Source organism: Herpailurus yagouaroundi, unplaced genomic scaffold (genome assembly GCF_014898765.1).
Source record: "Herpailurus yagouaroundi ecotype Mexico unplaced genomic scaffold, PumYag 28, whole genome shotgun sequence".
Lineage (NCBI taxonomy): Eukaryota > Metazoa > Chordata > Mammalia > Carnivora > Felidae > Herpailurus > Herpailurus yagouaroundi.
The window spans coordinates 62,360,685-62,371,182 of record NW_024412376.1 but is presented as its reverse complement, the minus strand read 5'-3'; positions in this window follow the sequence as shown (position 1 = coordinate 62,371,182).

Here is a 10,498-nt window from a genome sequence, read left to right as displayed (position 1 = left end):
GCAACTGTGAGACTGAATCAGTTTTGACCTGTGAAGACAGAAGAGTCATATGAGCTCAGGTCTGATGAAGGAGGCAGTGGTGGTGGGGAGACACTTTATAAATAAAACAGGAGAGATGGGCAGAGCTCAGATCATAAGACATTTTATAGAGCATAGTACTCATTTTAGTCTTTTTCCCAAGTTCAGTGGAAGACATCACAGGGTTTTTAGCAAGAAGTTTGAAAGATACAATAAATATTTTTAAAGAACCTTATGTTACCGTGTGTAGAGACCCAGTGGGTAGAGAATGAATTAGAGGGACACGAGTATAGAAGTAGGAATTAACAAGATTTCTTTGGGAAAACCAGCACCTTTTTATCTGTGTAGTTCTATATTTAATCCATACCCAATGACCTCACCACCACATATTACCTATGTTATGCCATTTGGCACTCCACTATGTGCACATCAATTTTTCTGAGGGTAGGGACCATAACTCTTCATACTTGGCACCTCTTTCTGTACTAAAGATAGACTAGGCTTGTAAAATGTGTATGAGCTTCAATCAAGACAAAGTTCAAGACTGCAAAGTCTTTGTAAACTTTCCACGTTTTATTAAAACCACATACAATAGATCTAAATTTTTCTCTACTAGCAAATCATAATCCATTAAATAAAAAAGCGATTCCATCTTATTAAACAGACCATTTGGATTGTAAACTATTGATTCTATAGTTTTTGAGAAATTACAGAGCTCAGACTATATTTGTGAGAAAACCATTATGAATAGCTTAAAAATAATAGCATTCAAGTAAAAATGGCCTTGAGCTACAATGTCATCCGTGATGTTTTTCCATGATTTACAAAATTTTCCATCAGATCCTAAATAAAATCACTCAAAAGATAAATAAAACTTTATTTTCCATCCCATTATGTTAACATAATTTCCCTGATACTTAAGCATATATACAGTTGATTTTTATTACCTCCGTGTACAAATCTGAGAACAAAAATTGAATTTCTTCTAAACCAAACACACTGGACCCTTAATATTTAGTAAAGTACTTTGTAATTGATACTATTATTCCTATTTTAAACACAAAAATGAAGTGAGGAAATTGCTCAAGGACATCTAGCTAATTGGTGAATTTACTCCTGACTAGACAGACATTTATTGACAAATCATAATTTAAAATTTTAATGTTCTGGTTATAGTTTCAGATATTTTTAGTGAGCGTTAAGCATCTTTTATCTCTAACACTAGATTAGATGCTTCTCTTCTGAACCCTTGTATAGTATTTTGTTCATACAGTTGTAACCATACTCATTCTATTGCACTTTAGTTATTTTCTTACATTTATTTTTATTTAGTTTGAGAGACAGAGAACAAGCAGGAGAGGGGCAGAGAGAGAGAGGGAGACAGAATTCAAGCAGGCTCCATGCCATCAGCTCAGAGCCTGATGCGGGGCTCGAGGTCATGAACCATGAGATCATGACCTGAGCCAAAATCAAGAATCAGACACTTAACCAACAGAGCCTCCCAGGTGCCCTTCTATTGCATTTTAATAACCTATTTACTGTCAGTCTCCCAATAAAATATAAAGTCCTCAAGAATAGGGATTGTTTCTTAATTATTAGGCACATAGTAGAAACTTAATAAATGTTTTATGTCATTTTTTTTTCCATAGTAGTAGATGGGAACGGCAAATCATCAGTGAATTAGAATAATATAATTTGCTAATACTACTCCACAGAAAGAAGAATGTGGAACATATTTAAATACCAATGGGGAATATCTGACATATTGATTTTGAAACGTGACTATTATGATATTACTTTAAGGAAGCTTTCTTGCGATGGATCTCAGTACATGTTCATGAAGGGGGAAAAAAGTGGGGTTTGGAGGATGAAGTACATATAGGCAAATTGGCATCATTTGTCTTTGGATAGCATTTCAGCCAAAAGAGACTCAAGGCTGCACTGACATAGCCAAATATCATTTAATGCCACTTGTGGCATTTCAAAAATTTCATGGAAAATACAGTTCTCAGGTTTCTTATTTAATAACATGGGTAGTTTCCAGTGATGAGAAAATGCCAAACCTATTTCAATTTTGAGGTTTCAAAATCTAATTTACTCAAAATCAGGTTTTATCATAGTCCCTAAAAATAGTTGCTACTAAAGACTTATAGAAGTATGTTACTTTTACACATGCTTATACTTGCAGAAATAATGCTAAAAGCTTATTTCAACCTCTATTGTTTTGTTTATGCAATCTAATTTAATTTCAATGTGTTTTGGTTTCTTAGCAAAAATATATTTAGACAAAAGAAAAGTAGATCCAAGAAAACTCAACGTTTAAGTTAGAAAGCACAAAATTAATTTAATTCATTCAATAAATACTGCAAAGTATTTACTTGACTACCTTGTAAATTGTTGCATTTCTAATTTAGTCAACATATGCCTTTTATTTTTTTTTTTCAACGTTTATTTATTTTTGGGACAGAGAGAGACAGAGCATGAACGGGGGAGGGGCAGAGAGAGAGGGAGACACAGAATTGGAACCAGGCTCCAGGCTCTGAGCCATCAGCCCAGAGCCCGACGCGGGGCTCGAACTCACGGACCGCGAGATCGTGACCTGGCTGAAGTTGGACGCTTAACCGACTGCTCCACCCAGGCGCCCCAACATATGCCTTTTAAATACTCACCTGGTTGTGTGATTACTCAACTAAAGAGATGCGGTAATTCTAGAACTATGTTGTCATAATTTTTTTATTTATTGGTGATTTTGACTGCTTTTAGTTTTTATCTGTTGGAATACAATTGGATAGATGGTTGTTTAAATGATGTAATATTTTTCTTCATAAAATAGCAATCAGTTACATTTATTGCTCAAACTGCTCTATGCCAGAAAGGAATCTTGTTTAAAGGTTTCCTAGTGGCCTCTGAGGAAATAATTTGTAGCTTTCAACTTCTCCCTAACATCCAAGTTACTTTACTCTCTCTCGTTTTTTTGTTTTATTTCCCCTTTCTTATCCCTTTTCTTCTCCTAGCTTTCAAAGGTCTTTTGATTGTTTTCAGTATTTGCCTTTTCTCCTCCATTGTATATTAAAATTTCTGGGGAATATTGGATTAATGTAATTGAATGCTTCCTATAAGGTATTGTAAACAGCATGGAAGACAAAAATTGTAGTCATTCAACAGGTGAAGTCTATATCTGGAACACTTCCATTTCCCTGGTGTTACCATGAGCTATCAGTCCTAGGGGTAGGGCCCCATAATCCTCATGTGTTTTTTTTAGTTTTTTGTCATTTCTGAGAGTTTCTCTGAACTAATCCCATTTAACAAGGCTCACAGACTGAATTTCAGAACAGTCCTCTTCAGAACTGACTACAGGAGAAAAGCCTAGGTAGAAGAAAAGTGCAGAAAATAAAGCTAATGGCACTTCTGTCTCCCTCTGTCTGTCTCTGTCTCTGTATCTCTTTCATGTTTACTCTTCAATATTCATAGCCCCTTCACTGGTAGAGCTGGCCTCAAATTTCTTCTAACCTCATCCTAAAATGAACACTGGGTCTTTTAACTACATAACTTAGTTTTTGTCAAATCAGGCCATTTTTTCTGAATCAAAAGTCTCTCATCAGGACATAATTTCCACCATTATTTGTTGGATGGCATCTCTTTTTAATAATTTAATACCCTCTGCCCTAATGTTTCCACTCTTAAGGCAACCCACTGCTACACGCACCAGTAACTAAAGTGTTTTACAATTGTAAGCAGTGGTCTCTGTTCCCTTGAAGTGTCAGCGCCACTGGGATCTTCGAGGCAGAGAGATTCTGTGGGTTCTCCCACAGCGCTTTCAAGGCGTGTCTCAACCTCTAGGGATTGCCACACACATCTATTCTCATGTATTTGGCAGTTCGTTCTGTCAGCTTCCATAATGTCAGCTACAATCATGCTTACTACTCTGGCTAGTATAGTTCAATGTGCTTTAACTGCTGCCTTCTGGAGATAAAAATCTAACTTTTTACTCTGACACCAAAAGAGAGGTGTTTGTTTGTTTGTTTGTTTGTTTTAAATTTAGTACATTGGAAGAGAATTTAAAGATAAGCAGAGTTCATCTGTATCTTTTTAAATCGTATCACATAGGTAGAATTCAGGTCAACTATAAATTGCTAACAGGCATAAAAGTAATAAGCGTATTTATCATTATTTTAAAGTTCTCTAAAAGGTTAAGAAAGAGTAAGATGACAAATATGAATAAAAATACTGAACTGCAAGATGAAAATGGAACATCTCTAAGATGGATGCTATAACAGTAGACTCTTGCCACCTTATGTTTTTTTTTTTTTAATTTTTTTTTTCAACGTTTATTTATTTTTGGGACAGAGAGAGACAGAGCATGAACGGGGGAGGGGCAGAGAGAGAGGGAGACACAGAATCAGAAACAGGCTCCAGGCTCTGAGCCATCAGCCCAGAGCCCGACGCGGGGCTCGAACTCACGGACCGCGAGATCGTGACCTGGCTGAAGTTGGACGCTTAACCGACTGCGCCACCCAGGTGCCCCATCTTGCCACCTTTTGAAAGGAAGTCACATAACTCTTCAGAGCCTATGTTTGCTTAACTGTAAAATGGGAATAATAGCTCTTAAGTTTAAAAGAAAAACGTTTTATCAAAAACCTCACATTAACATAAAAGTGGTCTGTTGTTATTTAACAAATACGTTTAAATGTCTAGTACACACAATGCTAGGCCTTGCTAGCAAAAAGGGTAAGAGAAAGAAAACCAAGCCTTCCTCTATGTACACATTACATTCACACTAGTGAAAGAGACAGAGTATATAAGATTTCTCACGTATAAGGCAAGACAGATGGTAAAAGGAGCTCTTTCAGAGATACCAGAAGCTGTTATAGGAACTGAGCCTTGGAGAAAGTAATACAGTAGTTAACCCCTTATCTGTAGAGGATACATTCCAAGACTTCGGGTGGATGGATGCCTGAAACTGTGGATAATACCAAACACTATATATATACTATGTTTTTCCCTAGACATACGTACCTATAAGAAACTTAAACTTATAAATTAGGCACAGTAAGAGAATAACAAGAATAGCTAATAATGAAATGCAAAAAATGTAACAATATCCTGTAACAAAAATTTTGTGAATGTGGTCTTTTTCTCTGTCTCTCTCTCTCTGTGTCTCTCAAAATACCTTATTGTACTGTACTCACCCTTCTTCTTGTGATGATGTGAGATGGTAGAATGCCTACCACGATGAGATGAAGTGCGGTGAATGACATAGGCGTTGTAACATAGCATTAGGCTACTGTGGACCTTCTGACCATGATTCTGAAGAGGATCGTCTGTTTCCGGAGGATGACTGGCAGTGGATAACTGCAACCGCGAAAAGTGAAACCGCGGATAAGCGGGGAACACTGTACTACTTGGGATTCTGGGAAGGTTCGTGAAAGAGCTAATTTTTTATCTGAGCCTTAAAGGGGAAGGAAGCATGGGGTGGAAAATTTACTTACATAATGACAATTACAACCGGCAAGCCAATAAGATCAAACTGATAGCAGTCAGCTAGCTGACTAGCTCAAGGCAGCCAACATGCCATCTTTATTATTTTCAGGATGAGCATGGGGGAAAAGACTGAACTGAAAAAGAAAAAAAAAACTGTTCAGCCACAGTATAGATCCACACAACATTTTTAGAGGATCAACCAATTTTGATAGAGTTAGTAGAAGTTAGCTTGCAAAATTTAAAAGGAATTCTTAGAGAAATTATTTACCATAGTAAAAATATCATGTCATTAGGTCATACAGAAGAACAATTAAATAAAAAGTAGGTGAATATGTATGTGTACCTACATGTTGTATAACAGATCTATCTGTATATCTATCCGAATATGTATATGTGCTTACGTGTTGTGTAACAGATCTATCTGTAGCCACTGCTTGGTGTCCACAGACATAATTTAGGTTACCGTGTCTTTATAGCCAATGGAATAAATTTGTTTAAAATTGCTTTGATTATTTAAACTAACTTCCCAATTGCAGTATGCGTACAGATTTCCCTTTCTTCCATGCTGAACTTTTCTCCAAGTGGTTTGCTAAGAATCAGCCTTATTCAGATTCCCTGAAAGTCTTGTCCTGGCTCATATACAATATCTCTCCTAACAGTCCTTGAGTTCAGACAATTTGAATCCCACATGTGGAGAAAACATTTATAAGTGAAAGTTGATCTGCCCCCTAAACGAAGCAAACAACATAGGCAAGGTCCTCAGCGGAAGAAGGAAAGGCCAGGTCCAGAAAATGGAGGTGGGACACTAGGAGGTCATTTCCACGGGCAGCTGCCTGTTGATTCCAGAATGTACATGTGTACATTGATGCTTGCTCTTATCTTAGGTTAGTATATCCTATGTATATATGACATGAATATGTGAAATTTGAAATTTGACACACACACACAGAAGTTTCCTGAATCAATTACCACATTTTACTTTGAGGAGAGAGGAAACACTGCAATTTAAAGTTGCACCATCCTCTTTCTTGGCTGAATGGAGTCCACATGGAGCCAGGTGTCTTCGTGGAGGCTGTTCTCCTTCCCTTTGTGATGTTGGTCAAATTATTTAAAATGTTCAAGTCCTCAGTGTTCTTATATTATTATAAGAGTGATAGCAATACAATAGAGCTGTTTTGAATATGAAATGGAATAATATGTGTAAAGCACTTAGCATAGCTTCTGGTAAAATAAATATAAGCTAACATTATAAAATTTAATTGTTGAATATAAATACCATCTTAACAACAGTGCTAAATTCAGGATCCCAGTTTGGGAAGACAGGACAAGAGATATAATGTTGGGGAAGGTATATGGGGAATGATATATGGGGAAGATACCCAGTAATGCTACTATCAGGGTAGATATTATACATCAGTAATTTACCAGAAAGGTATTTGTCATGCTTTAATTTTCTCTTTCTCATCACAAAAATTATATACATTTTTGTTACCAATTAAATACATTATTTTATTTGCAAAGACTTTTTAAACTAAACTCTAGAGAAATATGAGCTAGGTCCCTAGAAAGGAGGTACAGAAATGAAGCCACTAACTCTCTCTTTGACTTTGAGAAAGTAACTGTCTTTAAGTTTCTTAAGTTTCTTAAGTGTCTTAAGTTTCTTATGCAGAGAAATAACTAATTCTAATAATTAATAATAATTATGATATTTCAATAAATTTTGTTATTGTCTGGCTTAAAACTGTATAGTGCCTTCAGTTAGCTATGACTTATTAAAGGCCTTAGACTTCTCAATGAACTTACTCCAAAAAAAATGTGCCCACAATAAAAATGTTAATCCAGCATGATTAACGTCTAAAATTCTTCTTGAGAATTAGGAGAGACAGTATGTTGAAAGTACATTACCCAGGTACACCTCACTCATTGTTGCTTAGCAGACATCTCAAGGAAAAAAAAAAAAAATACTGGCAAAAGACCTGGCTGACTGAAACATTGAGAGAAATCATACACAGAGGAAGTGTTCTATTTCCTTTGTTCTTTATGTGTTCTATAAATATTTCATGTATTTATTAAAGCTGTGTTATTGCTGGAAGCCAGCCTTCTCCCTTGTTTAATTCTTCCCCCATCCTTGAAGGTTAGAAATGTTTGAAATATAGAGCGTCTGCATTCCATGTGCATGTTTTGTTAATAGACAGCACATGAAAATTACGGATGAAGATTTCTTTAAAGGAGGAGAAAGGGAAATATTTAGGATGGCTGGGAAGAAAGAAGTCTCACAATACCCTGGAGGTGACCTTGGAGCAATAGCATTTATCAAAATTCTATGAATTAAAAACTGAGAAATTCCAATAAAAATGAGAGTCAGCTTTTTCTTCTCAAAGCTGTGTTTGTCTTCCTTGGCCCATGTAGCAGGAAAGTCATGGTTTGAGGGGTTTCATTAGAAAATTGCCTGCGGGTGGTTCATCACTAGTTGTATTTATTTCAGTGCTAAAAGGGCAGATTTCCTGTTTAAATAGTATGCATCTTTGAGGGCAAGAGACCACTATTGGAAACATCAACAAAATCATTCCGTTCACTAACATTTTAAACCCAGGAGATAGAATAATGGAAGGAATCAATAAATCAGAAGTCAACATGGAGTTCTCTTCCTTTGGGGACCCTGAAGATCCTGTTGTTTCAGTCTCATCTGGGCTGTAAAATGAACAGAAACAAGTGGAAATATCCCATCTGGTCTTTGGAGGACATAGGCTTCAGCCTTCCTTTTTTACTCAAGAACATCACCGTGGGACTATGTGCCATTTTATTTCATCTCAACATAGTATCACGTGTGTTCTAAAACAGAGAATTAATAAATTGAAAGGTGCAATTTGTTGCACATTGAGGGAAAAATAGTACACTATGAAAGTGGATACCAAAACCCATCTGCACAAGTTAAAAAGTGCCAAAATCTACGGTGAATTCCATGCTACGTTGTGTCTTCTGCAGAAAGCATCTGTGCTGCTGCAACATGTGCTTATCACAGTGTGATAAGCACTGGACATATGTTATCTCATTTATCTTCAAAGGGTTTGATGACTATCCATTTTACTGAGAAAGAAACCAATGCTCAGAGAGATTGAGTGCTTGTCCAAGTTCACAGAACTGGTATACGTGGAAACCTGAATTTCAACCTATGCTTGCCCAATTGGGTAGCTGAACACTTAGCTACTACAGATCCTCCAGTATGCAGTTATATGGCTATACTCATTTAATGAACAAGGCTGGTTCAATGCTTATTACCAAAGTTCCAAGAAAAGCAGTTATCTCCACTGATTGGCATACCTATATCCTGGATCATAGTATCACAGAAGCTCGGGGGTATTTAATGCTAGCATTATTATACAATGCCCAGTCTTCCAAACTGGGATACTTTTGTGAATTGAAGACTGTGCCAATGATACTTTGCTAGGAAAACGGCTATAAACTAGTATTGGTCAAGTAAACTGGAATGTTTGTTCATTCTGTTTATAGACAATTTTGGTCAATCATCATATGATGTGTGAATTTTCTAGCATTACACTAAATTAAGAACTGCAATTTAATACTTGCTTCTAAGACTCAGATTTGTTTGTAGGTGTTATCTTTATCATCTGCACTTAACTCTTCAGGTAGAAATTATTATCTCTACTTTAAAATGTGAGAACAGAGTTGCAGAGTAAACAGGTGAGTTGAAAAAAGGTATTTAATTATTAACAGGCAAAGCTGGGATTCAGTGCCAGGTTTTTGATATTACCCCTTGTCACTTTTCTTTTGTCTTTCTTATCTCCTATACCCCCAGAAAAAGCTGGTCAACAGATGGCTGTTCAACCTATTTCACAGTTACTTTAGTCATGTAAAATTCATCAGTTTTTAAGGAGGAACTTTAGTAGATAATCCATTTAAGACATCGTAGCAAGATGGCAGAATAAGCAAATATGGCTATCTTCCTTCCCACTTCAAATTCTTAGAAATGACCAAATGCGGAATTTTAAAAGAAATATCATTATTATCACTAGAAAACTACAAACGCTGACAGACTAAAATTCTGGGAGAATTATGAAAGAAGATAAAGTTGATGGGACCAGAGTGTCAAAAGATCCATAGTTCAAACCATTTTTGGGAAAGCCTGCTGAAGATGCAGGAGGGAATCTAAGGCACACCATGTTCACAGACAAAGAATGTAAAGTAGAAGAGTTCCTTTTGGCAATTGTCAGGATGAATCAGTGGGGCTCTAATTCAGAAAAGTTGATAGGTGTTTATTAACTTGTTAATAGGTGCTTCCTCTTATGTTTTTGCTGATAAATAGGCATCAGGGATTCTTCTCCAGGCTAAAGCAGTGAAGGTGTGGCCATCTAGGACAAAGGACTGTGGCAGGGCTAATATGCAGCTGGAACAGACGAGCTGAACCAGTTGTTAAAATATTGTAGGACTTCTTTTTGAGAATGGACAAATGGACAAATGGACACTGCTCTTAGGCCCCTATGTGCTGCTCACTGCTTCAGCCCACAAGCATCTCTTCCAGGACCCTTAGATTTCCTCTCAACTCAACAACCAAAGGGTAGTAGTTTGGCATTACCAGGGACTGCAAGATTCCAGTCTGAGGCTCTGGCCAGTATCCATTCTGGCTGTTCGCTACCTGTGCCATACAAAATAGAGCAGATGGTAACAGGCTTCTCAGATGTTTGCTTTCTCCCCCTTTTTAACACATGTTCTTTTATTCTTACGAGTGGCTGTATAACTTGCTTCAAGCCAATAAAATGTGGAAGGAAATTTGAGTATTTTACTAAAGAGGATAGAGGCTTGTATTCTTTGTATGACTATTATTTTATTTATTTATTTATTTATTTATTTATTTATTTTACATGTATTTATTTTTGAAAGACAGTAAGACAGAGCATGAGCAGGGGAGGGGCAGACAGAGAAGGAGACACAGAATCCAAAGCAGGCTCCAGACTCTGAGTAAGTGTTCAGCACAGAGCCC